Source organism: Triturus cristatus, chromosome 10 (genome assembly GCF_964204655.1).
Source record: "Triturus cristatus chromosome 10, aTriCri1.1, whole genome shotgun sequence".
Taxonomy (NCBI): Eukaryota; Metazoa; Chordata; class Amphibia; order Caudata; family Salamandridae; genus Triturus; species Triturus cristatus.
The window spans coordinates 546,944,589-546,967,529 of record NC_140593.1 but is presented as its reverse complement, the minus strand read 5'-3'; positions in this window follow the sequence as shown (position 1 = coordinate 546,967,529).

Here is a 22,941-nt window from a genome sequence, read left to right as displayed (position 1 = left end):
GACCATGGACCTACTCCATAAAAAGGAATACATCAGATACAACATCAGTAAACCTGAAAAATTGGCCCTCTCTACCTTGGGAACTAATGAGACCATTGTTATAAAAGCCGCAGACAAGGGGGGAGCAGTAGTGCTGCAGAACACACAAGACTATGTTGCTGAAATAGAGCTTCAATTGGCGTGCACAGACAGTTATCGCCGGGTACCGAGGGATCCCACATCTGAAATCAAATCGCTGATCGAAAAGATCACGACGGATGGAGTATCACAAGGCTTCCTCAGTCAATCTGAATATGATTTCCTGAACAAACGTGAGGCTAGGATTCCGACCATATATACGCTTCCCAAGATCCACAAACGCCTCGACAAGCCTCCTGGTAGACCAATTGTCTCGGGTTGCGGTTCCATACTCGAGCCACTTAACCAATTCATAGACTACTTCTTACAGCCATGGATACCACAGACTAAATCATATGTTCGTGATACAATGCATATCATCCAATTGTTGGAAGGGCAACCATTTGATACACAAACCCAACTGTTGGTCACGTTAGATGTATCCTCGCTTTACACCTCCATTCCTCAAACGAGGGCCTTGGAAGTTATCAAAGAAATCCTTGACAAAAGAATGCGACCGCACTGGATACCTACCGCTTTCCTGCTTGGCCTGTTGGAGATTGCCATGAGATATAACTATTTTGTTTTCATGAAGCAGTTTTATTATCAATGTAAAGGCGTGGCGATGGGGGCTACCTATGCGCCGAGCCTGGCCAATATCTTCATGGACGCTTATGAGGAGGAACATCTATATGACCACCGGAATCCTTTCATTGACAACATTACCATCTGGAAACGCTATATAGACGATGTTATAATGATCTGGACTGGTACCAAGGACGAACTCAACCGGTTTTTTGACTGGCTGAATGCCAGATCCAATGATATCCAGTTCACCATGTCAAACGATAACAACACCATCGATTTCCTGGACCTTACCTTTGAAGTGGATGATGGACAACTGATTTGTGACCTCTACCGTAAACCCACAGAACGGAACACCCTCCTGAAATATGACTCTCACCACCCACGCAGCCTAAGGGATAACCTTCCCTATGGCCAATACCTTAGGCTGCGGAGGAACTGCACGCGCAGAGCTGATTTCTTTAAAGAAACCGAGATCCTTACCACTCGACTAAAGGAACGGGGGTATCCATTGGGTCTCCTGAAACGCGCACGCAAACGCGCATGGTACTGTCCAAGAGATGAACTCTTACAGGTCAAAGAAAAAAGATCTAAGAATGAAAACATTGTATGTGTCACATCTTTCAACACAAAGAGCAATGGGATGAAGAAAATTATCAAGAAGTACTGGAATCTTGTTGCGAGCGAACTGCCGACCATCGAGGAACCCATTTTCGCGTTCAAACGTGCCAAGAATGTAAAAGACAGTGTTGTTAAGGCATACCTTGAACCACCAAAACCTCGTGGTCTCAGAGAACAGTTGGGGCTACCATCCATCGTGGGCCATTACAAGTGCGGACAATGCAAAGCCTGTCCTTTGTCAATAGAGGGCTCTTCCTTCCTCCATAAAGACAGAACTTATAACTCAACTACCTTCACGAATTGCAACAGCTCAAGTTTAATATACGTGATAAGATGTCCTTGTGATCTCTTATACGTGGGACAAACAACGCAAAAAATAAAAGTAAGGATACTACAGCACATGAGCCGCATCAGATGCGGAACACTAGGGGCCCCCATGGTGGACCATTTTCTGGCACTGAGCCATCGACCTGAAGATTTGAAATGGTGGGTGCTAGAGAAGGTTAGTCTCGCGCCTAGAGGGGGATCAATAACTATGAACCTGAAGAGAAAAGAGTGTAGATGGATTCACTTCCTTAATACTGTCCAGCAAGGACTTAACAGCCTCGAGGAAACATCCAGGGAAATGGGGCAACTATGACACTCCATCTTGCACTCCTTGTCGCACAACCTTAGGCTAATCTGCATTTTGTATACATGATTTGCTTACTTTTTCTTACCCTGTGATCTGCTGTCACTCTAAGACAGATCTCAAATTGTTATTTAATTTGGACTCGATTGATGCCTTCTTATCTGTTTCCTAAGGCATATGCTTTTCAAATAATGACTGTTGTGTTTATTACATCTCGATGCACTCATGCGTCTCTACGCAATGGTTAAACTGGCTACGCATGATCCCAATCCCTTACAACTTCTGAATGCCTATTAGCACACGATCTGTCAACCCTGTGGTTGGACACCTAAAATTGGCAGCCTACACCCCTTAACGCGCACCTGATTTCAGCTGACCACGCAACCCCACTGGCATACTACTCTGCTGACTTTGATTAGCGATAGACTCGCTTATGATCCTTAGCAATTGCAAACACACTGATTTCGAACCACTGTTGCAATCGCTTATTATGCGATCTGTTGTGTCTCTATACTATCATGCAGTTTGACAGTTGTGTCGTTCTACGTTAGCACACACCGCGCCCAGGCCCAGGCCCCTCCCGGAGGTGGCCGGGGTTGCTAGACCACGCCCCTTCAACACTTGATCATCTTAAGGTAATTGATTCCGCTTCAGTGTAGCGCTCCTCGCGCACCATTGGCCGGAATTCTAAGACGCACTAATGGTTGCTAGGCAACGCACACACCGCGCCCACTGGGCCGCCCCTCCCGGAGGTGGCCTGGGTTGCTAGACCACGCCCCCTCAACATATGATCATCTTAAGGTAATTGGGACGTTTTGTTGATTCCGCTTCAGTGTAGCGCTCCTCGCGCACCATTGGCCGGAATTCCAAGACGCACCAATGGTTGCTAGGCAACGCCCTCTACGCGTCACCATGTTGACGTCAGACGGGATAGCGCGGCTCTCCTTCATGTAGCGGCCTGCCTGTCAGTTGCAGCCTCTCCCGACTCTGACAGGAGCTGCTGCAGCGCGAATCGTTACCGCTCTCTTTCCCAAGTAAGAATTCGTCCCTGTAATTAGTGCCCAGGGACCCGCCCGGCTGTGAATTATTCTGATTCAACAATTATTCTTTCAGAACCAAATAGAAGATAAATCTTTGAACGGCTCCGACGCGATTTTTCACCGGAGTTGTCCTCATTTATTTGATCTTAGCCTCCTAAGGTGAGCGGTTAAACGAACATCTAAAATCCTTTCCCCCTCCCCACACGGTTGTTTAAATCGCCATAATTCTTGAACTGGTCCTTTTTAGACCGCCTTTTTTAACCATTTCAACCACTTATGCACATGATTGAATTACATTTCCTTTGCAACCGGCCAATATAGAGGCCACTACCCTTAACTATTATTCGTAGCTTTCTGTAATTGGTCAACACAATGACTCTTAGCCTCACGACGATACAGGCGTTGACCTTATGTTGTTCAGTTATAGCAACACGTACTTTGCCTTACAGAGACCACATTTGATGAGGAGCTCTGCGCCTCCGAACAATTCCTTACCAGGCCCTCCTAGACCTACGGCTAGGTGAGTGGTGTCCCGTATCTTTCGGGATCACACAACCACACAATCATAACATATGTCTGACACACACCTTACTTGCTCTTGCAGGTTACCTACGTGTATTTTAATGTCCTGATGAAGACCCTGCGTGACGATTCAAAGTCGCACTTTTTGGGTTGAAACGTCGACGGAAAATGCTAGGACCAGTGCGAGACCTGTTTTTCATATAATTTCTGACTTATCCATGAAACAGTGTCATTGTTTGCCCTCGATACTGGCCCTTCTTTTACATATTGTACATATAACAAAGTTCTGCATTTGTCCACTGTATATATTATGCACAATTTGGTCACCTATGTCACTCTGTCACAAATTCACAGACTCACTTTACAGTTTATTACCTTGGTAATCCTGCATTTCTAATGTCATTTGTGCTCTGCTATATAAATGATGTAATTTATATATAAAAAATGACATTATATTCTTCAAAACAAGCCTGATCTTTGATTTGCATTCTAAGATTGTGTGGTTAACTTGATTGATTCCCCTTTTCTTCTTGACTCATCCTTTCGATAAAGCAATTGTTTTACCTATACCCGACAGAACCACTGTTTTCTTATAATAATCCTACCCAGGTTCTGAGGGACACAGGGTCACCCCATTGTTTATATACTGTCCTGTACCAGGCAGACCGGACTGATGTTACATCCAAGGTCGTCCAGATGATAGTCTCTTTGATAGAAGCTGGGAAAATAGGGAGTATATCTGCTCCCAGAGAACACTGTCTTTTGATTGGTTTGTTCAGTGGGAGATGATTATCAGAAGCCTTCTAAAAAACGTATTTCATGCTTTAATTGTGTGTTCTTTAGAGTAGCGGTCCAGACCCTATCTTGACTTTGCTGAGAGAAGACTTTTTCTCGACTCTGCTCATTTTCTCTGCCCAGGTTGTTAAGCTTCATACTTGAATACTCAGACTCTTTCCATTAAACCTTACATCCTGTTCCTCTGATGCTGGCACCTTCCTCAAAGACTTTCCCTTTGCCACTTTTGACATTTTATTTTGAATTGAGAAGTTCCTTTATGGAAACTGCTGAGGTCATATTTTGCCTGTTGTAGGATATTTTGTTTTGCATATTCTTTTTGTTCATATATAAATTTAGACTGCATGAACATTTAAATAAGTATGCTCTTATTATGATTAAAATGTTATTGAAAAATCTTTATTCAATTACAAATATATAATCATAAAGGAGAAACATCGTGAAAGTACAATGTACAAGGTAAAACAAGGTGAGTCATAAAAATATAAAAATATACAGATAAAATCAGCAAAATAAATAGAGATTTTATCGGATAGCACTGAGAATCACTTTGGCCCTTAGGATAAAAGATCAGATGACATTTTAAGAATTCATCACTTAGGGGCTGATTAGGATGGCAGAGAGTCCGCCACCAACAGACTGTCTGTGGCGGTCTCCCCGGCATTCTAAGCAACTTTCCCGTCCCGCAAGATTTTGATGGCGGGCAGTGTGCTGGTGGGCGGAAAGCCCAACTGCCACGGGTCTGACAGTAGCAATCATTCCGATTGCCGGTTGGACCGCTCCGCATCCCCAGAATGGTTAATGATGTCCCTCCCTGCCAGCCTTTTCATGATAGTTCACCCGCCATGTAAAGGCTGGAAGAAAGGGACATTGGGGGCCCGTAGTGGGCCTCCCTCCCAGACATGGGACCTGGGGGCACCTATTGTGCCCCCCTACATATCCAAAACCATGTGACATGCACTGCATGGGGCCTGTCACGTCATGCAGGGATATGTAAAACATCCCTTTTTTACTTTGTGGCGGGTGCTGCAGCTAGCAGCATCCGCCGCAATGTAAAACATGGGTAATGCGACCGCCACTGTGGCAGTGACATCCTAATTTACCCTGTGGGACCGCCGACAGCATGTCGGGACGTCCCCATTCACGTCCGCCCGCCATCCTAATCAGCCCCTTAGTTTCAGTACAAGGTGCTTTAAAAAAAAGAACAGACCGCAAAAGTCACAGCGTGATTACTTAATATTTGTAAATAGAAAAAGCCCGGCCTAAATTGGCAAAAAAATCCATTACCTAAGGATGGGCCGTAAATATCTCCTTCGAGGCGGATCATAATACCCACACAGAATAATAGCAAGTGCTCTAAAGTCTGGTGTGAAATGCCATCACATGGACAGATTTTGATGGAACTCAGCTCATATTGCCCTTTGGGAAAACAAAGATTGAATCGAATTGCACCCAGATGGAACTTTGTAAGAATCAATCTCTCCCAGGGATTTCTAAAAGAAAAGAGGCAAGGTTCAAGACTGTTAGACCTGGCACTTTGGCGTGGGTCTCCCTTCCACTTTTTGCTGTTGCCTCATGTATTTTTGCTGGTGTTAGATGCTCAGAGCACTGTGCCACTGCTGTCCAGTGCCATAATCCAAGTGCTCCCTATTGTAAATTGATGTATGAATTTGTGATTCCATGATTGGTTGGTTTGGTTAAGCTGTCAGACCCTAGTACAGTGCACCAGGAGTGCCCAGGACTTGTAAATCCAAATGCTGCTGGTGGGCTTGCAGCACTGGTTGTGCCACCCACAGAAGCAGCCTGTAAAAGTGTGTCTAAGGTGCGCCATTGCAGAGCCTGCATGCAGTCTGGTACTGTCATGCTGACTGGGCAAGTGCACCCACTTGCCGGTCCCTAAACCTTCCCTTTTCTTCATATCAGACACCCCTATGGTAGGCCCAAGGGCAGGGTGCATTGTAAGGATAAGGTAGGACATGCCCTGGTGTGTGTGGCATGTTCTAATAGTGAATTACAGCCATTTTCGTTTTTCACTATTGCAAGGCTACCTGTTCTCCATAGGCCAGAATGGGCAGTTTGGTTATTACATTTTATAATCCTAACTGACTCAGGGAACATGGTAGAAATTCGAATTTAGTATGCCTGAACTCAGAATGATAAAATACATCTTTTAGTGAAATTCGTTTTAACATTCTGTGTTTGAAAATACCACTTTTAGAAAGTAGGTATTTTCTTGCTTAACTGTCCAAGTCTGCCTCTGCTAGGTTGTGTATTGCTTGTCTGGAGTTTGAGTGACAAGGCTGGTCAATTCCAGGAGACAGGGTGAGGTAGCCCAGTGGTGAATAGAGAGATCTGCATCTAGATGGGAGGGAATAGGGCTGTGCCTTCCCTCCAAAATGCTGGCTCCACCTCCTGTGGTGCGTCAGATGTCTCGGCCCTGCACTCTGAAAGGAAAGAAGGAGTCATGTAACCAAAGTGCTCCAGGACTGACCAGTACTGGTTTGTACTAGGCAAAGCCCCTCTGCCCTCAGAGGACAAAGGATTTTGGGGTATTAGTAGTGGGACCCTGATCCCAAGAATTTAGATCACTTTTGGAACAAGAAGAAACCTTTACTAAGGAGCGGAACCTGATGAAACTGAGGAGAGACTATCCCTAAGCTGAAGTGCTGCTTGGGGGATTGGCCTGCAGTGCCAAAGGAAGGAGAAGAGACTTTGTGTGCTTATTTCAACTTGTAAGGATCTCCAAGGGCTTGAGAGAAGGGCTTGCCTCCTGCTGAAGTCTCAGGGACAACAGACTTCAACCACCAGCTCCCCAAGAGTTCTTTGGAAGTGCCTGCTGCTGTTTTGGGCCTTCTGAGGGACTGCGTGTCGCAAGGAGCTGTAAGCGCGACTAAAGAGGAAGGAGTTTGTCACCGTCGCTGGCGTCGCATCTTGGATGTCACCGCTGTAGCTGTCGTATTGCATCGCATCGAGAGAAGCTTCTCGCAACGCCGAAGAAGCGTGTCGCCTTCGCAGCCGCTGGGGCTGTCGCATCGCACCACATCACGAGTAGTGTCTTGCATCGAGAAAGAAGTGCGTCGCCATCGCTGCTGCTGCCGTCGCATCTTGGATGTCGCCGCTGAAGCTGTCATAGTGCACCGCATCAAGAAAAGCGCCTCGCATCCACGGAGAAGCGTGCCACCATCGGAGCTGCTGTCATTGCATCACGGAACAAGGGTGTCGCCGCTGCAGTTGTCGCATCGAGCGGAAGCGTCTCGCAACGTCAGAGAAGAGTGGCGCCGCCAAAGCCGCTGTCGTCGCATCACTGGACAAGGGTGTCTCCTCTGCAGCTGACGCATCCAGCCGAGATCTCTCGCAACTTCGGAGAAGCGTGCCGCATCAGGAAGATCTTCACGTCTTTATTTCTTTGCACCAAACTTTCATCGCATCAACATTGTTGTAACACTTTCGTTGTCCTGCGTGTCGCATCTAAAGGTACATTGACTTAAAGTGTCGCATTTAAGAGCTAAAGAGAACTAAGCTAAAACTACCATTTTAAGTAAAAGTATTGTGGATTTTTGTCGTTTATGGTCTTGTGGTAAATCTATATAAAGAATACTTATTTTTTTATATAAAACCTGTGTGGTGTCCATCTGTAGTGTTGTCGCTTGATTACTGTATGTGTTCACAAAGGCTTTACACACTGCCTCTGAGATAAGCCTGTCTGCTCGTGCCAAGCTACCAAGGGGGTGAGCAGGGGTTATTTTAGGAGTGTACCCCTTTACCCTGACTAGAGGAGAGGGTCCCTATTTGTCACAAGTACCTACCTGTGCCAACTAGAGACCCCCAATTCTAACAAAGACCAACACTAGTTTTTAAAGATAAAAGGGCTCTCATTGTTGGTTTCTCCAAGGCCATGATCTCTCTATTCTCTCTGGCACTCTTTAAGAACAACTCTTTGATTAGCATGCTGTCACCTTTATTTAGCAGCTGAGGGCTTGAAAACAGCTCTGAGCGTCCCAGACATACGGCAGCACATCTAATATAGTTTAGCTGAGGGATTTTATGTCCATACTCACACCCAAGTGAGTCTTCAGTCATGTACCTATTGAACATGGTGTGTTCGCCACTCCACACAGCTACCCACAAAAGTAGCTGGGTATTTTTGGCAAGGTCTTCAGCATAGTCCAGGTACAGTTCATCATGTATAAAAAAGCCTTAACTATTGGTACCCAGACCCAACAATCTTCTGCAAAAGCGATTTTCTTCGTGCTGAATACTCTGACAAGTACAATACCCCTAAATAGCAGTGCCATGTAGCAACACTAGTAGGTATTTAATTCTATAAATTTGCAATAGAGGGAGGATACCCACTGTTGATACAAATCTAAAAAGGGATCCACATGCTTGATTGAATCACTAACAATGATTAGCGAGGCATGGTACCCAGCTGTTCTGTTGGTCAAATGTAACCCCTAGATAAGCAAAGGTTGCCATCCTTGAGATCCTTTCCCTAGATGGAAATGGGCCTGGTTTTGTAGCTCTCTCTCCCGCAAGCCATATAGTGTGTTTTTGTGATGTTAACATCAAGGTCCAAATCATACATGAACTTAACAAATAAATCTACCGGGCCCTTTAAGCCATTTGAGGTGCGGGAGAGTAGCACTTCATCATATGCATATAAGAGGGAAGGTATAAGTGTGGATTTCACTCTAGGCATATCCTTCTCATTGGCTGCAAAAAGACTGTCCCATGGTTCCCCTGCCTTCTCTAAAACCATATTGGTCTGAACAGTGTATATTGTTTGATTGGACCCAGTCCTCAATGTGGTGTAAAATAATGTGACCCACCGCAGAATCTAATGAAGAGATTGGTCTGTGGAAACTTGAGTCCTGCATACTGCTCTTCTTGAAAACAGGAACAATGACCGCAGATTTCTAAGATTTGGGGCTTTAGTTTGAAGTGACAGCATTTATGACCTTAAGGAAGCCTAGAAAAGGGTGTTTGCCTTTTAAAGATCCATGGGTACCCCATGTGGGCAAGGTGCTTTATTCGATGGACTAGCTAGAATGGCAGAATGTACTTCCTCAAGCCCAAAGATAACACCCAATGGAAACTGTGGAGACACTTTGGTGGCATTTGGGGGTTAATCCACATCTAAAGCATAAACCTTTTTAAAGTGTGCCACCCATTGCGAAGGAGTGATGTTCATTCCTATGTCATAGGGCCTGGCAGAGTAAGTTTGTTTCCCATCGACTAACTGCCGGAAGATAACTTATCCACACATGTAAGGAGCACCCAAGTTCAACACAGTATCTCAATACAAATATTTTGATTTGATCAATAAGAATATTTATTCTAAGTTGTCATATTCTTTCCAACATGAAAAATGCCAAGTTGATTCAACACAAATGTCCTTTTGATTTATTCATCCATGAGCTCCATGTGAATTTCTCTTTCATCCTTATTTCATATGAATGTCTTTTTTCATTCCACAATTATTTCCTTTATGTCCATCAATCGTTAATTCCATCCATTTTTGATCAAATAATTTTATCAGGGATGATAATTTCAATTCCTTATATCCAAATATACTCAACAGCCGACGCGTTTCGTCCCCTTCTGGGACATATACAGGGCTGTGAAATAAACAAGAACATACCAATCATAATCAGATCCCCCATGTATAGTGATTCGCATCCTAATATCATTTTAAACATTTACCTGCCTTTTTTACAAGCTCCATGTTTAGTCCGGATGTGACTATACAAAACATCCTAGTTTTCACCATTACATTCTAATATTAATCCGACCTTTGTTTAAATTCTACATTTTTTATATATGTATATTTCTTAAAACTGGAGATCGTAGTCAAATTCCATACTTGGTGCGTAGAAAACAATTCATAACTGCATCTATCCCCATGTTTATTTCTTCTTCACAACCTCCTCACTGTATTTAAAAAGGGATTTATTGCCCTGTGACTAATCCAACACACCCACCTCTTCTGTACTCTTCAAAAAGGCCCCTTTAATGTGTTCATATGTCACTGTTCTTCCCCTTGTCTCAATTGATTGATGCTCTGTGTATTTCTAAACCAAAAATTGTATCTCAAATTCTTTTTCCCAAGCCACTATTATTAAGTTATCCCAATTGTCCCCTATATCCATGAACTCATTACCACCCAGACGACAGTTCTAAAGCCATCCTTGAGCCATTACTATTCTTATTCATATCCATCACCGAAACACCCCACAATCATCTCACCTTTCGTGGTCTCTCATCACAGAGGAGCACTACTCTTGTGCAAAGGAAGAGAAGACATTTTAAGGAAAGATTAGCATTTGTGACCACGCATTGCACTCAAAAAAATGTTATTTATAAAGCTCTAAAGAAAAATTGGAGCTTATTACTAGGTGTACCAGGATTAGTGAGTGTAATAGGCAACAAGCCAGGAGTAATCTACAGGAAATGTTCAACTATAAAAAATATAGTGACTAGGAACTATGTCCCATCAGACGTAATTGAGGGTTTGAATTGGCTACCCAAGCAGCTAAAAGGTTTTTATGTGTGTGGAACCTGTAATATTTGTGAATTGGGAATAAACAAAATCAAAGATTTTATGTACAATACGAATAAACGATATGTTATAAAAAGAATTCATAAACTGCAACAGCCTAGGAGTAGTGTATGTAATTATATGTTCTTGTAAAAGGATCTATATTGGCAGCACGAAAAGGACTTTGAAAATAAGGATTCAGGAACATAGACGTGCAATACTTAATCGGGACGTAAGATCACCTTTGTACGTACATATCAAAGAATGTCATAATTCCCAACAGGATTTTAGATTTTATGGTATACAGAGAATCTTGCCTAGCAATAGAGGTGGGGATTGGGAATTACGAAACAGACAGGAAGAGGCTAGATGGATCAGAAAATGTAGAGCAGTGGGAACAGGTTTAAACAGTGATTCAGAGCTTCATTATATTTTAGTCTGAGAGATGGATGGTAGAATACATCTTTCCTGGCTTGATACATAGCGAGTAGAGATTGCTGTGGTTGATGATTATGTTGAAGCAGGTAATGAGGCTTTATGAAGGTAATCTGACTGGTACTCTGTTTATTGGAGTGGGCGCTGATATTAAAAATGGAGTAATGGACTGGAATACAGGATATTAGGATCAATAAGGGACAGGGATTTAGGGCATCATTGAATTGGGAAGGGTATTATATCTATTTCTGAATTAATTGACTTTGGATAGGGTGACGGGGCCATGCAGATGAATATGAACCGTTTCTCACTTGTTATTGCATGGACGAATCGTGTGGGTTAGCAGACCTGAACGGTATAAGGGTAGTGAGGTTGGATAATATTCACTGAGATGGGTGGCGGAGATCTGTTTTATAATTTGAATTGGATAGTAGCAGTGCGTAACACGGGATGGATCAGGCTTCATAAGAGACAGGGATGACGGTAATCATTTAAATTTTGGGGTATTGAATGATCATTTGGATACAATGATGACAGAGCGCCACAGATACGGCGGACCGATGAAGGTGAGGAGTGATGGGAGATTGTCAGCGAGACTTAAGAATGGGCCGTTTTTCATGCGTAACAACGTAGAGATCTTGAGCTGAAGAATAGGCGGGGATTTAGTAAAATAATGGAGTGCGGGTGATATATCCATGTAGAAGACAGGTACTTATTGGTAAACACACGTATGATGTAGGTGGGATAGCGGACCAGGCAGGAACATGAAAGTAAACAAAGTTGACGCTCAGTCGGAGAAGGTTAGAAGAAAATTGGGATTGGGTGACGGGCCAATGTGGAAGACAGGAACCATTTCTCATTGGTCATTAGATTGACGAAACAGATGAAACATCAGACACGAACACAAAGGCAAATAGAGCCGACGGACTGGTGGGGATTGGGAAAACTATTGTGATTGGATGATGTGACTATGTAGAAGATAGGAAGGAACTGGGGGGACTTGAAACGGCGCATGGCAATTGGAGGTGGTAACCGGGTAATTTGGATTGGGTGACTGTGTCTATGCGGAAGAACAGGTCCGCTGCTTATCGGCAAGCCCATGCATCAGGTTAAATAGCGGACCGGAGAAGAAACACGATAGTAAATTAGTGGTTTAGAAATATTGCGTGGTGATTGGTTGCCGTGACCTTTATAACCGGAGGGGCAGGGTGTGCGATTATGTGAAGCGAGAGTATTGGACAGACCGTGGGGAGACACATATCGGGAATTTGGACCGCTGCAATAATAACAGGTACTTGGTCAGAGATTATTGAATGGGTGTTGGTGGTAAACGAGGTGATTGAGTTCATTGTGATTGTTACATTGAAATTAAGGCTTTAGAACGTTTTTCTCCTTGGTTTTATTTCTGATACAGAAAGAGGAATCTTGAGTTGAATCTGGTAACCTTGATGTGAAAAGATACGTTTGGGATACTCTCACCGAAATAATTGACGAAAGGTGAGATAATTGTGGGGTGTTTCGGCGATGGATATGAATAAGAATAGTAATGGCTCAAGGATGGCTTTAGAACTGTCGTCTGGGTGGTAATGAGTTTGTGGATATAGGGGACAATTGGGATAACTTAATAATAGTGGCTTGGGAAAAAGAATTTGAGATACAATTTTTGGTTTAGAAATACACAGAGCATCAATCAATTGAGACAAGGGGAAGAACAGTGACATATGAACACATTAAAGTGGCCTTTTTGAAGAGTACAGAAGAGGTGGGTGTGTTGGATTAGTCACGGGGCAATAAATCCCTTTTTAAATACAGTGAGGAGGTAGTGAAGAAGAAATAAACATGGGGATAGATGCAGTTATGAATTGTTTTCTACGCACCAAGTATGGAATTTGACTACGATCTCCAGTTTTAAGAAATATACATATATAAAAAATTTAGAATTTAAACAAAGGTCGGATTAATATTAGAATGTAATGGTGAAAACTAGGATGTTTTGTATAGTCACATCCGGACTAAACATGGAGTTTGTAAAATAGGCAGGTAAATGTTTAAAATGATATTAGGATGCGAATCACTATACATGAGGGATCTGATTATGATTGGTATGTTCTTGTTTATTTCACAGCCCTGATGATGTCCCAGAAGGGGACGAAACGCGTCGGCTGTTGAGTATATTTGGATATAAGGAATTGAAACTATCATCCCTGATAAAATTATTGGATCATAAATGGATGGAATTAACGATTGATGGACATAAAGGAAATAATTGTGGAATGAAAAAAGACATTCATATGAAATAAGGATGAAAGAGAAATTCACATGGAGCTCATGGATGAATAAATCAAAAGGACATTTGTGTTGAATCAACTTTGCATTTTTCATGTTGGAAAGAATATGACAACTTAGAATAAATATTCTTATTGATCAAATCAAAATATTTGTATTGAGATACTGTGTTGAACTTGGGTGCTCCTTACATGTGTGGATAAGTTATATTTGAGGAATGGTTGGACGATGACCATTTTGAAGTGAGCACCAGTAGTTGAACTTTTTGAGAGGGAATTTAGGACGATATTGTCACTCTCTGTGCGCACAAGTCTAGGACCCTCATCGTTGTGGTATTTTAACTGCCAGAAGACCCTGGTATCCCCAGAGTTACAAGTAGTAACTAACTGCTTCCACATTTCCTCTTTAAGGGTCAGTTTTCTCTTCCTAATAGCTCTCTTGTAAGTCGCTCTTGCGATAGTGATGGTCTGCTGGTTTCTTGGCCTGACAGTGAGAGCTTCCCTGAGGATCATGTTGGCCTCTCTGCATCGTTTAGCGACCCAGCCAGTCTTCAGAGTTCTACAGGGCCTAGATAGATCAAGCACAATGGTTCTAGTAGCATAATTGATGAACTGAAAGGCCTCTAATGTATGGGCAAGAGGAGCCTCAAGGGATAGCAGAGGATCCATAATCAGACACAAGTTTGAATCAACTAGCTTTAAGCACCACCTTACTCTACATCCCTGATTTTTTGGAGTCAATACAGTTGGACTCAGGATGGAATCTTGGTGGCTTCTAACTGATATCACCACCCCAAACTCAAAGGAGTTAAGGCCACTCTAGATGAACACATAATCTATAATTGACCCTTTGCCCCTACGTACAAATGTGGATCCTTGGTTAAAAAGGTTCCCCATCACATCCATCATGTTACAGAGGCCCGCCTGCCCAAGAGCATTGTACAACCGCCTCCCTCTGAAATCAGATGTCATTTGGCAAAATGGGATATCTTCAACAAAAAAAGAGGCAGGAGAAATGGGGTCCAAACCCAATTTGACATTAAAATCCCCTCCCAATGAAATATTACAACAGTTGAAGCTAGAAAAAGACCTTGCCCCAAAGACTGACAATACTGAAAACAAAGTGTGGAATGCACTACCCATAACATCTGAATTCCATTGTGCCTTGAGGGGAACCAGTATGACCCTGAGGTGTTTGTAGATGCGGAACAAGGACAGTGGAGGCAATAGCTGGGACAATAAAACATTCAAAGGCATCCCAAGTGAACAGCTCATGGGCCCACATTTCTTGAAGCATAATCACATCAAACTGGATAATACATTTTGTGAACTCAGGGTCCAACTACTTTGTCCTAATACCAGCTATGTTCCAACAAAGAAACCTAATAGTTAGGTTCTGTGAGTGAGTTACTCCTTCAATGGAAAGGCTAATCCTCTTTGTGCTGCTTATCTTGGGGCTTGTGCTTAAAGTGTGTAGGAGTCAATCGAAGAGATCTGTTAAAAGTGGAAATACAAGGTTTCCCTGCATTCCAAGTTGTTGGGGGCCCTACTGTATGTCGGGGTTGTAGGTGCCTGTAAAAGTATGCTAGTGGGAGGATTTTAATACCCTTATCCAAGGGATGCTGCTGGTTATCATTACGGATCAGATGCCTAGCCCAACTAGGTGACCTGCAATTACAAACTATGCTATCCCCTTCCAGATTTTTAGCAGCCCGGCCGACCACCCAACCCTTCTCACAAATAATATATCCATATATTCACTAATGTTGAAGTCAGATTTATGGCACAGTCAATTACAGACTTTAAGATTGCTGCTTGATTCCTCAATATTTGAGCTGGTATGACCAAGACATATGGACAGCACTCTTGTGGCAAGTTAAGATGGGGCAAATCACTTTCATGTTTAGACTGAAGATGCCGTCCTAGACCCTGTACAGGCCCGTTTCCAGAATGATTAACCAGGCCCCCTGAAATGGCCCTCCACTTGTCTTGGGGAGCTCACCATCACTATCGGGTAAGGGGGACGGCTGACGAATAACAGTGTTAGCTTGTGGAACTCTTTGGACCAAGCGGTAGTATTTGAATAATGGGGTCTATCAGTACCCCCAGGTATAACCAGGAGTGCAGGTTGGACCACACCTGTAGAAGAAATAGCGTTAGTATTGGTAGACAATTTGGTCATTCCACATATCTCATTCATAGTAGAGGGTTCATCCCACCTTTCTATGGGGAGGAGTCAAATCCACGAGATCAGGGTAAACAGTAGAGTCTTGCTGGGAGGATAATGGAAGGCTTGGGCCCGCCTCTGCATCTAAAGACAATCGCCGCTCCGCTAGTTCTTACTATATTTTTAGATCAATTTTGCTGACTGATTTAACTTGTAATTTGAACTGAATTTAATAATTAACCCTTTAAGATTTGGACACCATCCTCTCTGTCATTTTTGTTGTGCCATACTGGGTTCACTGTACTTGCAATGTAGTTAGTTTCTTTTTTAGATTTCAAGTCGATAATAAAGGTCCATACGACCAGTGGGGAATTTTGTTTGATGAGTTTACCAAGAGATTAAGAAACAAGAAATCCTGCAGGCGGCGAAGCAAAAATTGTGACGGAAGGATTCACATACTTAGGTATCTATGTCACCTCCAGGGAGGATCTTTTCTGCGAGCGTAATCTTCTCACTCCACTGGCCCAACTAATGGAGAGATGTGCAACACTGACATGCCCAGCCGCTATCCCTGCTGGAAAGAGAGGCGTTATTTAAAATGATGGCTCTGCCGCAGTTCCTTTATGCTGTGCAAAATACGCCCTATGAGATTCCCGAAGCGTACTTCAGGTCCATAGACTGGGAGGTCAGTAACCTGACCTGGAACGGGAAGCCTTCCCCTATCGCAGCCCACAAACTCACTAGGGGCTGGTACAACGGAGAAATCGCGCTACCCAATATATGGGCGCACTACTGGGCAGCCCATTTGGTAGTCATCAACAAATGGGTTTACCGCGCACACGGTGAACCGCCATGTCATATGGACGAGTGGTTGATGAGAGTCAGGGGGTACAGTGAAGCACTATATACCAATCCCAAAAAGCAGACGCTAACGGGGCCCATAGCCCAAACGGTCGCCGTCTGGCATATAGTTACTAAATATCTTGGATGGGGGAATAATGTGAGACTCGCCACACCCCTCTGATGGGCAGAGCACCTGGGAAAGTTGGCCCGCTACCAAGGCTTTAATAAATGGGACACCATTGGCATCTCAAGGGTGAATGATCTGTGGGAAAGGGGGAAAATTATCCCATTTACAGAACTGCAGAAATAATACGAGATCTCTGAGAAGGAACTCTTCAGATATTCCCAAATATGGCATGCTCGCGGAGGGGTGGTCCCGGGAGGGGAGGACGTACCAGAGGCATCACCATTAGAGGACAGGCTTCTATACGAGCATATGCAATGCTAAGCCATATCCCTGACCTACAAAGAAATTATCAACAACTTACCTGACCCGCTCCTCACTTTACGTGAATGCTGGCAGGCTGACATTGGGCTCCTAGAGGAGGAGGATTAGAGGGAGGCACTTGCATCGCCCTAAGAAGTGGCAATATCATCACGATTGCGTCTCATCCAGCTAAAAACACTCCATAGATTATACATCACATGCACCATGGTGGTCAATATGGGCAAGACTGATGAGGCTGGGTGCAAAAGGCTATGTGGGAGGGCGGGCACTTTCTTCCATATTTTCTGTGAGCGTCCCTTGATTCAATCATACTGGGAAGCAAAGCAATAGTTACTAGTATGAAAGACGCATGTGGGATGTCATTCCCTTGTCTCCGAAACTGTGCCTATTGAATATATAGGATGCAACTAATATGAATCGGACTGAACAGCTTTGGACTACTATGGGCCCCTTGATTGCAAAATGTAATATTGCCCGGAGGTGTGGAGCAGCAGAGCCGCCAACCTTGTTGGATTGGGATTGATACACGGACTGGTGCATGATTGCTGATGTCGAGGTCTATAAGAACAGAGGATGAGATCGGAAGTGGGACATGGTTTGGGGAAAGTGGAATTTGTTCAGAGGGAACATTTGCAGTTCTCCACACGCCCGGGGCATACATACAGATGGAGCAAGCGGTAGAGTGGGGGCTCCGGACGAAGACATGTGAGGTGGTCTTAATGCTTGAGTATCTAAGAAGTCTTAGTAACTGTAATTGTCTGCTATGACTAGTGAGACTGGTCAATGTCTCGCTGCAGCATTGTTATGTTGATATGTTTAATAAACAGATTATACACACACACAAAGAGAAACAATAAATCCCACTCTATCAAGTGGGAGTGATGAGGATGGTTACCCCCTGAGGTGTAGGGAGCTAAATTACTCTGGAAATGATTGAAAGCATGCACAGGTCCAGTCCATGCCCTTAAATTCATGGCCCAACTTGGAAGATCAGGAGTGTTTTGGTGGTTTTTAAGGTGGTTACGGAGGCTAAGAACGAATATAAATAGAGTTTTGCATTATAATTTGTCTATGTCATGCTTGTGGTGTTGTGTTGATATTGTGTGTTTTGCATCATGGTGATGTATTTGGGTTAATTGTGTGAATTCATATGCTATTAATGTTGAGCAGTTGATGTTGTTATTAGACTCATCGCAGACCAAAATCCTGAGATAGATAAGATAATAATCGTTGTATAACTTGTCAGATACTGTTGCAGGGATTCTGCTCATGCACAGAACTATGCGCAGGAAACCAGGACCTCAGTGAATTGCAGTATACCAAAATCTCACCTCAGTACCCAGAACCCCAATCCGACTAGCATCAGTGTCCCATTTGTTATCTGTATCCTCTCTGGGCTCCCAATGTATAGACAACCCAGAACAAGCAACTTAGAGTACTCTCAGGAATGGTGGGAATCAGAAATACCTGTTCGTTATTATTGTCATATCAGTCCACAACAAGAGTAATAAGAGACACACTAAAGTTTAAAATGTTTATTTTATAAACTACGTGTCCTAAGATGCAGTACTTTGTCTAACATAAGCAGGCAAATGATTAAAATTAAAACCATCAGCATTGTTACATTACCATAGAAAATGAAGGGAGAAATCATATTACAAATGACCGTGGAATACAACCACCCTCCCTTCGCTAGTAAGCTAGTATTATTATATTAATAGAAGGTCTCTAGGCTTGGATGGGGAACCCCATACCGTAAAGATCAGCTTAGGTGAATCACATCACAGGATCAGCTTTGCTCTGCGCCTGGAAAAGTTCTTCTCCAGAATGTGTGTCTAATGCATGCAAACTGCAATATTAAACGTTCTCGGCTTTCAGATATTTGCAGCTGTGTGCGTGTTATGGCTAGAGCGTGGGCCGATCAACCTGAACTCAAAAACATACATTGTTTGGTGGCTCAGACTGTTTCTGCACACAATGTTCAGACCAAGGTCGCAGTGCACGTCTAGGGATGTGAACAACAGACAGTTCTCATGTGAAGAAAAGGCAAGCAAGCAGTTTTCAAATAATAACATGTATCTGCAGTGTTGTGTGCAAAAGCAGCAGAAGTGGCAAGATGGCGTTTCTAACGTCTAAGGCGCTTATGCTAACATAGCAATGTATGTATCTAAAACGCTGCCTTCACTACACCCTCCCTTGATCGGACCACAAACTAATAGGGATACAATTAAAAGAACGCAGAGTTCAAGTTCGATAGAGCGGAACCAAGTGCATGTATTGGGAATCCAAATAAAGGGGAGTGAAAGTTCGAAGAAAAAAAACGTAAAAAAAAACCAACATGAAGGGGAAAAAAAAGGAAATAGAAAATCTTAACATCTCGAAATGTTGAGGAAAAAAAGAAAGAAAAAAAATGTGTTGGGTCGTACAAGGAAAATTTGGAGAACATCCAAGTTAATCCATCAACGTGTAAGCACAGTAAGTAGCGACAGCTTCCAAGAGGAAGTCATTGGAATGTTCTGTAAAAGTTTCCGCCATCCATTCTAACAAGGTAAATGAACATACATGTTCCTCGACAACTGGGCCCTCTAGCACAATCAGAGGACAACTGGCGTTTTCTTCAAGATAACTTCCTGCCAGGAAGTCATACGCTGCCGTACAGATGTCCCAATTCCCTAGGACTCCATGTGCCGCTCCACAGGCCATAATACTGACACCAGAACAGTCCAACTCATGAGCCACTAAGGGACTCATCAGTCGATCATAATCCGGGGCAGAAGACACCGAGTTTGACAAGCACAAATCCAGAGCCCATTCGAAAGGACAATCTAGGCAATGAAAAACAGGTTACACGCAAGTAAAGTAGGAAAACCGGAATGACAATCCATAGTCTATGCTTAAGGTGGCCAGCGGCAATGTTCCATAATATTCAAGCATCCGGTTACGAAGATGGAGCAGCCGGGACAGGCCGTCCTGTGACACAAATAATGCAGCCATTGTGCAGTATGCAGACCAACAAGAGCACACCAGCCGTGAGGGCGAGAATCAACGGGAGCCCGCCAAAGACGCTGGAAAAAATAGAATGAAAAAATGCCAGTATCACACCAAAAATAGTTTGGAAGGAGGACACGAGGCCGGAGCCTACAATTTTGAAAAAATGCGCCAAGCCAGTTGTGGACGAGGCATTAAATATAGTTTGAATCAGGGCACCGAAATGCAGTGGGAGATCAGTATTTAAAAGCGCATGCACCTCTGTGCGGGTGTTTGCTACGTGAAGGACAAATGTTTCACGGGATGAAGTCAGAGCGACTTCTTTTTGAGACAATAGAGCCCTTATTCTGCTCATCTTGTTGAACTCTGCTTTCTAGGTTGGAATGGAAGGCCAGATGGATACATCCAGCCGCCCATGCGGGGATGGGAAAAGGATATTTTTACAGCAGACTACTACCTGTGAAACGGTCACAATGTAGGGAATTCCCACTAGCATCCCGCAGCAAGCCTCGTTATTTAAAAGCAAATAACTACCGTTAGCTAGCAACGGTGTAATAGCTGGTACTGGAAGCCCTAGGTGCATGGACATTGCACGCGCCATGTAATTGGATGTGCCTACAGACTACAGACTGATCAGGTGTGGAAGTGCATTCCTTACCCTTCAAATAAACTTCTTTACCTTCTCGCATGCACCTATATGTAAATGGGAGTGACCAAATTTCATGCAGGAAAGCAGTACCCAACAGTTCATATCTGCCTAGGGCATAATGTTTCATGTACGAACTGAATTTAAACAAAGGAAATGGTAACGTGATTAACCCGTGGATAAGCCACACAGTGGAGTTCAATTTGGCTACAGAGAAAGACAAAGGTTCTAACTTTTCAATATGCAGTAATGAGTATGTTGCATCTGTCATGGACATGAATTGTTGTTTTGCAGTTAGATTAAAGGGAAGGAATAAAGATGAAGTATTCATGTAGACCCAGGGGACTTTCCCAGCCTTTAACGTTTGCAAAGTCCATGCAAACTGCATTATAGAACGTAATTGATTTTGACCATGATACAAAACAGACATATCATCCTGCACTATATCAACAACAGATGAAACAATATTATCTAATGTGTAAATTCTGGAAGAAAGGGTGTTAATGCTATTATCGATAACAGCTAGTCCTTTTTCCAAATTGGCTTGATCAATGGCTCTCAATCTGGAAGCTGCTTCAATTTGAGATAATTTCCAAACTTCGTTATAAACAGCATACACCCATCTTTTGGACCTGCCACCCACAGGACCCTTAGCAAAATCATTCAAATCTATTTTGTCATTTAATTTAGATAAATGAAGTTTAACAAATGCCAAGGTGGAATGTTGCAGCCAGTTCTGACATAACTTCCCTACAGAGTAGGTAGTAACTGAGTGGGAAGATTCAAAGCGGGGGTCTATGCGAACCTGCGTATACCCAGGTTGCAGACCCAGAAAACGATGCTGACAGGAATCTGAGCTCGTCTGCCACGTTAACCATCCTGCTGGATCTAATTTGGAAATATTGAAGGATGTATTAGTGATGTATGACTGCAACGCATCAAGGGACAGATCTGTATGATTATCCCAATTTGGATAAGCACCCAGATCCGGAATAGAGGGAGAATTCAATTTTTTAGAGGTAGCCAATCCAAAGCAGGTGGTCTGAAAAATGGTTGAATTCAAAAATAATATGTGGTTTGGGATGAGGCAGGCATGATGCAAAGCTTCTGGTCCTTGTACCTGCCATGTTTTAGAACCCCAAACAGATTTAAGATCAATAGTAGCTTTCCACAGATCATAACCCCTGACCGCCAACTCGTCCATAAAGGATTTGGAATACAATAATTTAGTGTGTGTCAGCCTAACCTTTGAGGCAGACTTCACTGCCACTTTAAAATAAAAAGCGGCAGGTTTTGAAACACTGAAATCAGTAAAATATGCAAATTTGTTCACCAGTGTGTTGGAGCTGCCTTGCATTGGTGTCGGACAATGTTCCCATTGTGTATAATTTACAAAATTCCGAAACGTATTGGCTTTATGTAGAAAATGATTGCCATAATGTTGATAGCAAAACAGTTCCCCATAATTAGCAGTGTCTAAATACAAACCTTCAGCATCAAAGGCAGCATAATATTTCAAATCAGAAAACAGTGCCTCTATGTCCTGAATGTCCCAATCATCAGAACGGATGTTTTGTTTTACAACATCACCCATAGAAACACGAAGAACATTCGGAACATTAATAACCTCAGTGGGTCCATGAATTTGAAATTTAACAGCATCCCACACAATCCCATTTAACACAGGCCAGGCAGTAATATTCACAAAAGTCTGGTCTCTCTTCATGATGTGTGATGAGGAGTGGGAGGGCCAAAGTTCCATCAATTAGTCTAATCGTAGATCTTTCCTTTAGGTAGTGTCCATTGACAAGACGAAAAAATACCACCAGGAATCCAATGGACATGAACAAAAAAATGCCTATGAGCACCAGCCAAATGTAAGTCCAGGGGGGAATACATTTTTTTTTTTTAAACCAAACAGCAAAAATAGAACTTTTTGATGGAGCACTGTAAGTCATGGAGTTACTGTCAAAGGAGAAACTCGACTGGTTAACTGCGGTTGATTGTAAAACAGGCAATGAATATATGCGGGATGAGCATACTCAATATCTTCAGGTGGACCACCAGCCGGTGGTGGCAACAAAGGATTAGTAACTGTATGCATCTCGATGGCAACATCAGGCAAGGTGGTAGAAGCCGGAGCCAAAACAGAATTTCTCAGCATTGCAGGGCAAGAAACCGCTGGAGTCATACTAAGAAGTATCGGCCACTCGCTGTAGCTTGACTTTGTCAATGGAGATGTACCTGTTATCCTTGCGACCAGGAAGTGGAGGTAAAATG